Source organism: Eptesicus fuscus, chromosome 17, assembly GCF_027574615.1.
Source record: "Eptesicus fuscus isolate TK198812 chromosome 17, DD_ASM_mEF_20220401, whole genome shotgun sequence".
Classification (NCBI taxonomy): Eukaryota; Metazoa; Chordata; class Mammalia; order Chiroptera; family Vespertilionidae; genus Eptesicus; species Eptesicus fuscus.
In genome coordinates, this window is record NC_072489.1 from 49,358,945 (window position 1) to 49,370,913 (window position 11,969).

Genomic DNA, 11,969 nt, shown 5'->3' on the forward strand with positions numbered 1-11,969 from the left:
CTGCAAGCCCTCGCTGTCCTGGCTGTCCTGTCCGTCCTGAGGCTGACAGCTCCTGCTACCGCTGACCCTTCAAATGGCTCCTGCCACCCACCCCGACAAAGGGCCAAGGTAACAGACCAGCCTCCTGCTTGGCGCCCTGCCATTTTCACCTGCTCTGCCTGGCTGTCCTTTTGGCGCTCTTGGACTTGGGAAGCCAAATGTTCCTACTCAGAGGGACCTTCAAGGGTCCTCCCTCAGTAAGGCCCTTCACCCTGTGGCCTTACTGAGCCCATCAGTCAGACGCTGTGATCCCTTATAACGCTGGATCCTTTGGAATATTAACTTTTTATTTTTCCTCTTTATGGTAGCTCCTTTTTCTTTCTCCCATTCAAGCAGGAGTAGTCTGATAGGGTCTTTGCTCAAAAACTGAGGACATACTTACCTGATCACGAAGGTGGTTTTCCCAGGGCGAGTCTTATCCCTTGCACTCGGATGTGCTGACCCCTGCGATTTCCCCAAATGTGGGAAACTCTACTGCATAATTTGTGGCAGGGGGGACTGCATTCCTGCTCACCCCTGGAGAAAATTTGAGGACAATTTTGGGAGTTTACAGAAGAGCTACAGGAAGTGGTTTACTGGGATGGACAAATGTCCATCCCCTACATCAACTGCTCTGAGACCAGAAAGTGATTCTTCCAGCAGGAGATGGGAGGCCTCAGCAGCAGGAGCCCCCCGCCCTGCTTCTGGGTAGGGTGTGTAGAGACAGCAAGACCCTGGGAGGCGTGGCTCCCACTGTGCATCAGGCACGGGAACCATCCGCACTGGGTTCCTGGCCGTGACTGACTCTGGCCTAGCACGGAGGCAGGGAGAGGATGGGGACACAGGCATCCCCGTGCTAAGCCATGGAGACTGGGGGCTGGCCTCGTGTTTTGGCCACGTATAGGACCCGGGAGCATCTCACAGAACTTTTTTGCAGCCTGGAGGAATGGGGCTCACAGTGAGAAATGAATAATGAAATATGGCTCTGAGTTTAGGCACCAAGATTTATGCCCATAGCGACCAGAGGACTGGCGGTGACCAGAGTACACCACACTGTTTCCCGTCTTTGTGAGCAGCCTCTGCGCGAGCTGTTCCCTCTGCCTAGAAAGCCCTTCCTTCCCACAATCTGATGAACCCACTGTCCTTTAAAACCAGGCTCGGATGGTGCCTCCTCTCTGGGAGACCGCCCCACAGAGACATACCTGTCCACACCCTGCTTCCCCTTCGAGGTGACACTCACTTCTATACTGTTACATATTTCTCTTTATTTGTTTTTATTGAGATGTTATTCACATAACATAACATTCACACTTTTGTAGTGTATAATTCAGCGTTTTTAGCATATTCACAAAATTGTGCATCATTATCTAATTCCAGAACATTTTCATCGCCCCCAAAGTAAACCCACACCCATTCGCAGTCACTTTCCTTTCTCCTCTTTTCCTAGTCCCTGGCAACCAGTAATCTGTTCTCCCTCTATATGGATTTGCCTATTCTGGACAATTCATATAAGTGGAAACATACTATATTTGTCCTTTTATGTCTGGCTTCTTTCACTTAGCATAATGTTTTCAAGGTTCATCCATGTTGTGATGTGTACACATACTTCTATTTTTTCTTTTTAGAGATGACAATATACTTTATTGCTTGACCAAGCTATTTTTCAAGATAAGGTAGTTATTACACAACAGAAAAACAATAGTTTCCAATTCAAAATGAATTACTCTAGCCCTGTCCGGTTTGGCTCAGTGGATAGAGCGTCAGCCTGCGGACTGAAAGGTCCCAGGTTCGATTTCGGTCAAGGGCATGTACCCTGGTTGCGGTACATCCCCAGTAGGGGGTGTGCAGGAGGCAGCTGACCGATGTTTCTAACTCTCTATCCCTCTCCTTTCCTCTCTGTAAAAAATAAAAAATCAATAAAATATATATTTTTTAAAAACAAAATGAATTACTCTAGATTTATTTAGCAAGTCTTATTTTTATAAATAAATTAGTATCAAATTTTAATGAACTTTATCTGTATTTCACACTTTATCATTGTTTTCTTCTGAGGTGATGATTCAATCAGTTTCCATATAGTTTTTTCCCCACTGCATGTAAAGATTGGTAACATTGCAAATAAGCATTAAAATGTGAATTCGCAAAATATGTTTATATTCTGAAGAGACCAGAATCTGTGTTGAACACATGCTTTTGGTTCTGTAAATATTAGTTCATCATCACATCTTTCCGTGTGTTTCTGTACTCACCTTTGTTTGGGATCTAGGGGCAGGAAATGAGAGCAGAAGGCAGGAAAAGGAAAGTTCAAAGACTTTTTCCAAGGGCTCCATTTCCTAATAAGATGGATGACTTCCACTCTACCTCTTTGGTCATCAAAGCGATAGAAGAATTAATAAATTCTCAGTATGATTATGAACCTCATGTAATACCATTAAAGAGGTAGATTCACAGATTAAAGTGACAGATTCAAGTTCAAAGAATAAAAAGGCATCTTCATAGACAATCCTCTGATTTCTTAGAGTGGAGAAGTCCGGACGGAGCCCTGGGAAATCAGGGGAGGAGAGGGTCCACTGAACCTACTAGTAGTAACTGCAGTCTTGACCCCTCGGGCACTTGAACCCACGGCTCGAGTGGGGGGATGGGATTTATTCTGCATGGTTCTGGGGGCAGAGCTGGTATCAGGAAACAAATGGTGACTGTTACTCCCAGCTCTGGATCCGGTGGGACTCCCATTAGATAACAAGTGAGCCTCCGGGTTTATCTCAGACATTGTCTGAGGGTAGCAGGAAGGACATTGGCCTAGACCCACCCGGGTGTGACCGCTGTCCCGCTGGCTGGGACCCTGGGCAAGTCACGTGACCTCTCTGCCCCTTGGCCTCTTCATCTGTATTGAACATGCACAGGGTAGCATTTTCTTTTTTAAAAATATATTATTATCAATTTCAGAGAGGAAGGGAGCAGGAGAGAGAGAGAGAAACATCAATGATGAGAGAAAATCATCAATCGGCTGCCTCCTGCATGCCCCTCACTGGGGATAGAGCCTGCAACCCTGGCATGTGTCCTGACCAGGAATCAAATTGTGACCTCCTGGTTCATAGGTCAATGCTCAACCACTAAGCCAAGCCAGAGTAGCATTTTCAAAGAGAATAATGGCCATTTAAACTTTAAAAAAGAAAGTAAGTTATAGCAGAGGAGGGTAAGAGCTCTGGGTATACATGCCCGGGTTGCAGGCTCTATCCCCAGTGAGGGGCTGGGCTGGGTGTTGAAGGCCCCGTGTGTCTGGTCAGTGTCTGGGAACGGGGACTGTATCAGGGCAGGGGTTCAGGGGTCCAGTGGAGAGGTCACCCTCCGGTGGGCAACGTTGAGGGACATGCTGTGAGTTGGCTGAAAATGAGATTGGAGAGACTGGTAGCATCTGACTCTCCTTCCTGATGGGGCCCAGGGCAGGGGCAGCAGGTAGCACAGTGAAGAACAGGCGTGAACACAGGCTGGCTGCGGAGTGCCAGGAGCTGCAGAGGGTTCCACACCCCAGCCACTCCTCCATTTGCTCATTCCAAAAGCATTTGTACCCAGCTGGCATGGCTCAGTGGTTGGGCGTTAACCTATGAACCAGGAGGTCACAGCTTGATTCCTGGTCAGGGCACATGCCCGGATTGCAGGTTCGATCCCCAGTGAGGGACGTGCAGGAGGCAGCTCGTCGATGATTGTCTCTCAACATTGATGTTTCTATCTCTCTCTACTTCTCCCTTCATCTCTGAAATCAATAAAAATATTGAGGCGGCGGGCGGGAAGCATTTGCTAGTGCCCAATAACACTCCAGACCTATGTTAGATTGGGGGCCCAATGGGAAAGGGATCTCCAGGAGACCACAGACTCAGTTGCAGACCAGCCTACTTGAAGGCCCTGGGCTCTGTGATCCAGGGCAAATTACTCCCAGTTTCTAGACCTTTCCCTCATCTGTGGATAGTGACTGGACTTCCTCACAGGGTTGACTGGGGGAGGAACAGCATGAGAGATGATGAGGGCGGAAAAATCCAGTATTCCCTGAGCACCAATAAATGCCAGCCATTGTATTGGCTTTCGTTTATGTGTGTTTGCAACCTTAATAAGTAAATAAGTAATAACTATTTCCTAAAGAACCGCTTCTACATGTGTACAAAGAAGAATTTATGCTGGATGGTCTAAATAGCCAAACAACTGAACACAACCTAAGCGTCCAAGAGTGGGGGAGTGATTAACACGTAGTGGCTAACTCCGTGCATTCTAAGACTTACTGCACAGCTGTTTCGAAGAAGGAGATAGCTCATATGAACTGAAATGGAGAGATCTCTAAGAAATAGCATTAAGTAAGTGTTAAGGGTAAGTCCCAAAATTGGTACAGAATGGTTCCATTTCTGTAAATCTAAAAAAAGATCCAGAAGAATTCACACCAAATGATTTTGCCGTGGTTACCCCCTGGGAGGGGATGTGGTTAAGGAGGGTGGCCTGAAGGGGGTTTCACTTTATCTGTAATGTTTAAATTCAAGAATACCTGCTATACTTCAGGTATCAAAAAAGGTTTAAGGGGATAGGTGGGTGGGTGAGAAGAGATCAACCAAAGAACTCGTATGCATATATGCATAACCCATGACACAGACAATGGGTGGAGAAGGCCTGGGGCGGGGGGGTGGGGGGGGGGAGGGCAGGCTAGAAGGGATCAATGTGGAAAAAAAGGGGACATACATGATACCTTCAACAATAAAGATTTTTTTAAATGATTGTAAAAGAAATGTCCTTTTTTCCACCTCTCTTAGCTTCAATTTATTTCTCTGCAGAACAAGGAAAATGGCCTCTGCACTAGGAGATGTTTAATGGTCCTTCCATTAAATTTCTCACTGTGGTAAGATATAAATAACATGAAATGTACGTATTTATCTCACCTATTTTCAATGTACTGTTCAGTGGCGTTACGTACATTCACATTGTTGTGCAACCACGACTACTATCCATCTCCAGAACTTTCTCACCATCCCAAACGGAAACAGCTGTGAGGGGGAGGCTGGGCAGCTCCAGTAAACCCCCAACCCCAGCCCCCCCTGCAGGTCTGCTCACAGCAGTGGGCGTGTGGGCAGGGGGTTGGGACCCTGGGGTTTCCCTTCGATCTGTAAACTGGGGACAGGTGGGTGGGCTCAAAGGCAGGAAATTCTGAGTCAGGAAACCTGTGGGTGCGCCCACCTCCCTCTCTCAGCCTCGCTAACTGCAGGTTAAATTCCAGACCCCATAGCCGTGGCATCGCTCTGCCTTTTGCTCCCTGAGATCAGTCGTCACCTATCAGTCCTCGCCTTTCTTTGTTTCATGACGGTTTCTTTCTCTTTTCTGATTCTAAAATTAATACGCCTGTTGCCAGCTGACCTGCGTACAACGGGAAACAACTAAGTGGAGGCTACCAGCCTGCGATCGTGATGGTCATGGGTCATAGAGTACAGACCTTGTGCTGGGCCCTGGGCTCCAGACCCCGGGCCCTCCCTCCAGCACCACCCCTGCCCTTCACAGTGATTTGATCCCCCTTAGGACCAAAGACACTGGGCCTGAATGAAGGGCTGGGGCAAGCAGAGTGGGGCTCAGCTCCAGTTTCCTGTTTCAGCCTCGGTCCTGTTTCTGTTCATATTTGGATTTGTCTTGCCTTAAAAATCATTGTTTTACATTTCAAAACTCCCCTTAGAAATGTGGGCTGGTTTGGGTATTTTAGGAATAACAAGATATGCTATTTATAGCATCGTTTACTCATGAAATGATCGCATTGGGTGTTATTTAAAATTGTTTTAAAAAGGATCAGGCTCACGTTGTTGAGCGGCTGTCTGTTTGCTCCCACCCCCACCCTGCCCTGCTGGGCCGCTCGGCCCTCTTCACTCTCCCCACGATGCGTCTCCGGAGGGCAGCTCAGCAGGCTGTGCTCTTACATATTCTCTCCAGGTGAAGTGTAGAGCATCCTCACCTCACCACCTTCTGGAAAGAACCAAAAAGTATGGGCTTCTGGGAAGGGTCCCCCGGTCTCTGGTGAAGTCCATTCTAACCTCAAGTCCAGGCAAGACCCCAGAATCACCCTGAATCCTCAGTGCTGCACTGGCACCTCTGCCTGTCACCTGGGCTTGACATGGGGCTGAAGACACCTCACCTCCAAGACTGGAGATGAGACCATGTTTTCTTGTTACACAGATAATATATTATACTAGAGGCCCGGTGCACAAAATTGGTGCACGGGTGGGGGCCCTAGGCCTGGCCAGTGATCAGGGCCAATCAGGTTCCCTGCCTCCCCACCTCCCCGCCTCCCCACCGCTTCCTTCCCTCACCACCCACCACTGGTTTCCCATCCCAGCCTGGGGCCCGGCCCCAATTGGGTGATCAGGACCTGCCAGCCAGGGAGAAGGAGGGAGGAGGAGAGGGAGGAAGGAAAGGAAAGAGGAAGGAGGGAGGGAGGACCCAGGAGGTTGGCCACCAACCCTGAGGAGGGAACTGGCCCTTGGCCACCCTGGGTAAGGGGCCGCTTCTGCCACCACCCACCCCTGGTTTCCTGTCCCAGCCTGGGGGCCCGGCCCCGATCCAGCGATCAGGGCCTGCTGGCTGGGGGGAGGGACCAGGAGATTGACCAGCAGGCCCCATCAGCGATCATAGCGACCAGTCCTTCCATCATAACAGTGGCTTAGGCTTTTATATATATAGATAACTTACATAAATATTAACATGAATTTTATATACTATATATATAAATATAGAAAATATTAATATATAATGTACTTATATACAAATATAGTTGTACATATGAAACTACAGAGAAACAAAATTGTTGAATTTTAAAATAAAATTCATTTGCAATCTCATGACCTAGAAAGAACCACTGTTAATACATATATTTTGTGATACGTATATATGTGTAAGTGTGTATAGAGGGGTGTGTGTGTGTGTGTGTGTGTTTAAACAAACAGAAAAATGAAATCATACTACATGTACTATTTTCTTATCTTTTTTCTCTTAACACTATGTTGTGAGCATCTAACTGGCTGTGTGACCTTGGTCGAGTTAACTAAACTCTCTGTGCCTCGCTTTCCTCATATGTAAAATGGGGATGCTGTGAGGATTAAAGAAATTATGTGTAAAGCTCAAAACTGGGCCTGGTGCATAGTGTTCCCTCAGTAAGTGTTAGTTATCATTACTTTTATCATTATGTGTCTTTTTTTTAAAATATATTTTATTGATTTTTTACAGAGAGGAAGGGAGAGGGATAGAGAGCTAGAAACATCGATGAGAGAGAAACATCGAACAGCTGCCTCCTGCACACCCCCCACCGGGGATGTGCCCGCAACCAATGTACATGCCCTTGACCAGAATCGAACCTGGGACCTTTCAGTCCGCAGACCGACGCTCTATCCACTGAGCCAAACCGGTTTCGGCTGTGTCTTTTTTTTAAAAAATATGGAACGCTTCACAAATTTGCGTGTCATCCTTGCGCAGGGGCCATGCTAATCTTCTCTGTATCGTTCCAATTTTAGTATGTGTGCTGCCGAAGGAAGGGAGCACTATTATGGGTCATTCTTAACAGTTGCACAGAAGTCCATTGTGTGGACCAGTGGATTTGGTTCTGAGCAGGTAATTTGCAATGTCTGGAGACATTTCTGGTTGTCACATTGGGGTAGGAGGTGCTATTGGCATTTGGTGGATGGAGGCGAGGAGGCTGCTAAACACCCTACAGTGCAGGACAGTCCCCCCAAAAAGTCGATCGTGCCAAGGTTGAGAAACCCTAGTCTAGACAGTTCCTGGTTTGCTTAACCAGCTCCCTGTTGTCGGATGTGTACTTTGGACTGGTCTTTCTTAGTCTACACCCCACTGCAGAGTATTTGTACAAGTATTATGGTGCTTGAGGAAGGGATGGGAGCGGCTGTACCTGTATCCAGCCGGGACATGGGCGGGAAGGCAGTCTGAGATGCGAGACCCTCAAGACCCCGTGTACCTCCTGTGACCCTGCTAACTATGATGTAAAGAACAGAGCTGGGTCGTGTCACTGGCGACAGACCACTGGGTGAACGACCCCACTGCCACTGAGGGACAGTTCCCTAGAGATGGCTGGCTGAGATAAGGGAGGGGAATAAAGGGCTGTTGTATATTACACCTCTGGGTGACCTTTCGGGGGGTGGGGGGTGTCTTCCTTTGTCCTGTCTGCAGACTAGAAACTAAAACTTAAAATCTGCGATTGGACACCAAAACCCACATTTAAATCGTGCTTCCTTTGCTGTGAGACGAGCCCATAGTTCTCATGAAGAGTGGAAAGGGGCTTCCCGGGCCCAGAGGCTTGACCGGCAGAGAAGCCCTGGATGCTGGCCTGTGGGAGCCCAGTCCCCTCCTCTGGGCTGTGCTCCCCCAGTCCCTCCTGAGGACCCAGCCTCGCCTGCTGGGTGTGTTTCTACAGCACACAGGATGCTTGCTCCCTACCCCCCTGCAGCCCTCAGAGACCCTCCTGGCCTGTATTTTCTCAGCCTTCTCTGCACCCGACACTGGTACAAAACGAACAATACAGACACGGCCCAGCCTTCATGGGGACAGACCTTACGCATGGAAACAAGTGGGTAAGCGCGTCAGGCCTACAGTGTCCGAATGGTGACCGTGGTGATGGAACTCAACTGGGATGACACGCCCCCCAGAGCACCAGGCAGCTTCTCTTGGGGGAACGCGTCTGGGCTGCAGCGCGTGATGAGGAGGGTCAACGTGTGAAGATTGGGGGGAAGGTGTTTCCAGCAGAGGGAACAGCAGTGCGAAGACCCTGAGGAGGAAATGAGTGTGTCTCATTGGAGGAAAGGCCAGACACCTGTAAGCCCCTGAGATGCTCCCGGCCCTCCTCGCTGCACTTCACACACCTACCTTTTCCCAAGAAGCAGGGCTGCCTAGTGGTTAGGTACCAGGGCTGCCTGGGCTCTGAGCCTGGGCGCGGGGATTTCCTAGTCCCTGCGAGGTGGGCAGTCCCCTACCCTCTCTCTTCTCACCAATGGAGCTGCTAATAGCGTCTCTCTTTAAGATCTACTTACAGCACTTGGCACAAGGCAAGCGCCCAATAAACGTTACTATTATTTTATGGGCCATTGGGAAGCTTGCTGGAGCCAAGCCACAGCAGATCGGGAGGAAATTTATTTCCTCACCGTTTCCCATCACGGAACCCAGGAGGGGAGAGTCATTTGGCACCGCTCTGCCCAGCGGGCTGCCTCGGTGGGGTTTCTGCTCTCAGAGGTGGGGCTGGAATCCAGGGAAGGCCCAGAGAACACGCCTCCCAGGTCAGCCAGCCCTCCCCACCAGGGCGGGAGGGGGAGGCCCTTCCCTCTGGGGTCCTCCTCTGGCTGAGGATGAAGGAATCATGAGGAGGTGGGGCGAAGCCCGGTCCAACACAGTTAGGACACTTTTCATTCCAACACCACATTCCCAGACAGGTGAGAGGACCTGAGGGTCAGTAAGGGGTGCGGGTGCCAAGGAAGCCCCTCCCCTGTGCTCTCCTGCAGTGGCTCCTGACAGCACAGAGACCCCACCCAGAGGCTCACTGTCCCCCCTTCCTCCCCGTCAGCGTGCATCCCCGCAGTGCCTGGTGTCAGCCTCCCCCTGGCGCCTCATAACTGCCCAGGTCCCCCTGTTTCTGGACAGGAAGCCCCTCCTGGCCTGCCCCTCTGACCTCCAGCCTCTCCTCTCCTCCCTCTTCCCCCGGGCCCTCCTGCCTCCCCTCTGCCAGGCTCCCCCTCAGCCTCGCACAAAGGCCCAGGCACTTTTCTCCCCCTGTCACATGGGGCCAGGGCTCCGATTCTCATGTCCCCCGGGGTCTGTGACAACAGCGCCCAGGAACCACCAGGCACTCCGGACACAGGCCTTGGCGTGAACACACATCTGATCGGAAGGCGGCTTTCTGGAAGCGGGGATGGAAGTGTCTTCAGCAAGTTTCCTTCTTTACAAAAGGGGTGAATGGGCCCTGGCCGGTTTGGCTCAGTGGATAGAGTCGGCCTGCGGACTCAAGGGTCCCGGGTTCGATTCTGGTCAAGGGCATGTGCCTTGGTTGTGGGCACATCCCAAGTGGGGAGTGTGCGGGAGGCAGCTGATCAATGTTTCTCTCTCATCGATGTTTTTAACTATCCCTCTCCCTTCCTCTCTGTAAAAAATCAATAAAATATATATATTTTTTAAAAAGTGGTGAATGGGACCCAGGGACTTTGTGCTGCCTAAGAGTCAGCAGCTTCCTTTGTTCTGAAAAGGCTGATTTGGGGTGGGGTGGGGAGGGTGTCAGGGGGAGATGAGCCGAAAAGGGTACACTCAACGCCCCAGGCTGAGGTAGTGACTGGGAATTAACTGAGGACAGGTGAGCCCTGGGACAGGAACTCCTGCCCTTGGGCAGTCGTGAGCACTGACCAAATGCATGGCCTGACCCGGGCTGGACACACTTTGCCCACCCACTCAATGGGCGCGCACTGGACACCCTCCTGTCACATCCCTGTGGGGACATGCCCAAGCAACCCACGGGACACGACACGCGTGTGCACTCACGCATCTAGCAGATGACTCACCCTTGTCCCTACATCCAACAATTGCACACCAACACACTCACAAAGACAACAATATCCCCACTGACAGAGCCGCATCCCATTTACACGCAACACAGCTCCCAAGGCAACAGGTCATCCCACTCACACCTCCCAGCACTTTCATTTCCGCCACCAAGTGCACAGCCCGCCCTCCCCCACGGGCACCCACCACTTTGGGACCGGCCCTGACCCACACACACAGCAGATGGCTCTCACAGCTCTCACGGTTTACACACAGCAGTGTCTGGTCAGACCCTTCCCCTCTCTCAGACACACACACACACACACACACACACACACACACACCTCTCTCTGGGAACTCCATTCTTAGGTTCTCTTGGTGGTGACCGAGATGCGGGCACCCAGCTCCAGACCTCCACCCCGCAGCTGAAGGAAGGCTACATAAGAGAGTTCCTCTTTCCCAGCAGCTCCCGCAAAGCCCAGGGTTGGTTCTGATTTGCCAGGACGAGCTCTCATGCCCCCGTGGGGACCTGGAGGGTAGTTAAGCCCCAGAGAAGCACATAGAGCTAGAGATGGAGGCAGGATTCTCCCAAAGAAAATAAGGTCACTGTTACCAGCAGAAGGGGGAATGGACTCAGGACAGGCAAAAACCATGCCCATGCAAGCAGTGATTTTCGAACTTCAATGAGAGCACATTGGGTCGTGTTAAAACGCAGACTCTGGTTCAGCAGGCCTGGGCGTGTGGGCTGAGAGTCTCCATTTCTGACCAGCTCCCCGGGCCGCTGCTGTCCCCTGGGTCCACACCCTCTGAGTGGCAAGGGCCCTTACTCAACCTAACATGCAACGAGGGGACCAGGGTGCTGATGGAGTTGGGGCCCACCTTGGTCCTTCCTCCCTCCTGAGCCCCAGCCGGGCCTCTTAGGTTACTCTTCACCCCAACCAGGGCAAGCTTTTTTTCTTTTTCCTATTTTGCAGGTGAGAAAACAGAGGCTCAAATAAATTCTGTGACTTTCCCAAGTCGCCCTTGTGGCAAGGAGTCGAGCTGGGCCCCAGATACCTGCCTGCGCTGACGGACTGTAGAGCTCTCCTCAGCCAACCCCTCTTCTGACAGGGACAGAGGAGGCAAGTCTGCAGACAGAGCCCTCAGCAGGACCCCTCCCACTCTGGGGACGGGGTTGAAGGGCTGCCAGGACGAGGAAAGAGAAGTGGCCCACCGTGTTACCGTCACACTTGCCAGGACTGGAAATTCCCAGGGCGCTGAACAGATGCTGTGTCAGCTGATGAGGGTTTTACAGCCACCACAGACCCAGGTGACCTTCTGGTTGTGTTGTTTGTAAATCAAAGTTGGAAAGGGCAAAGGTCATCTGGGCTGCTTCCCCCCCCCCCCCCCCATTATTATTAACCTTC

The 11,969-nt window shown here is 50.8% G+C and overlaps 2 non-coding genes across 2 annotated transcripts; one reads left to right on the top strand and one right to left on the bottom strand.

Annotated features, from left to right (window-relative positions):
- The first annotated feature begins 402 nt into the window (after positions 1 to 402).
- LOC114232559 (U1 spliceosomal RNA) lies at positions 403 to 558 on the top strand. Its single transcript, XR_003618632.2, has one exon. It is a non-coding gene; the product is annotated as a U1 spliceosomal RNA (small nuclear RNA).
- Positions 559 to 7,461: 6,903 nt separating this feature from the next.
- On the bottom strand, positions 7,462 to 7,572 carry LOC114232573 (U6 spliceosomal RNA). Its single transcript, XR_003618645.2, has one exon. It is a non-coding gene; the product is annotated as a U6 spliceosomal RNA (small nuclear RNA).
- Positions 7,573 to 11,969: the final 4,397 nt, after the last annotated feature.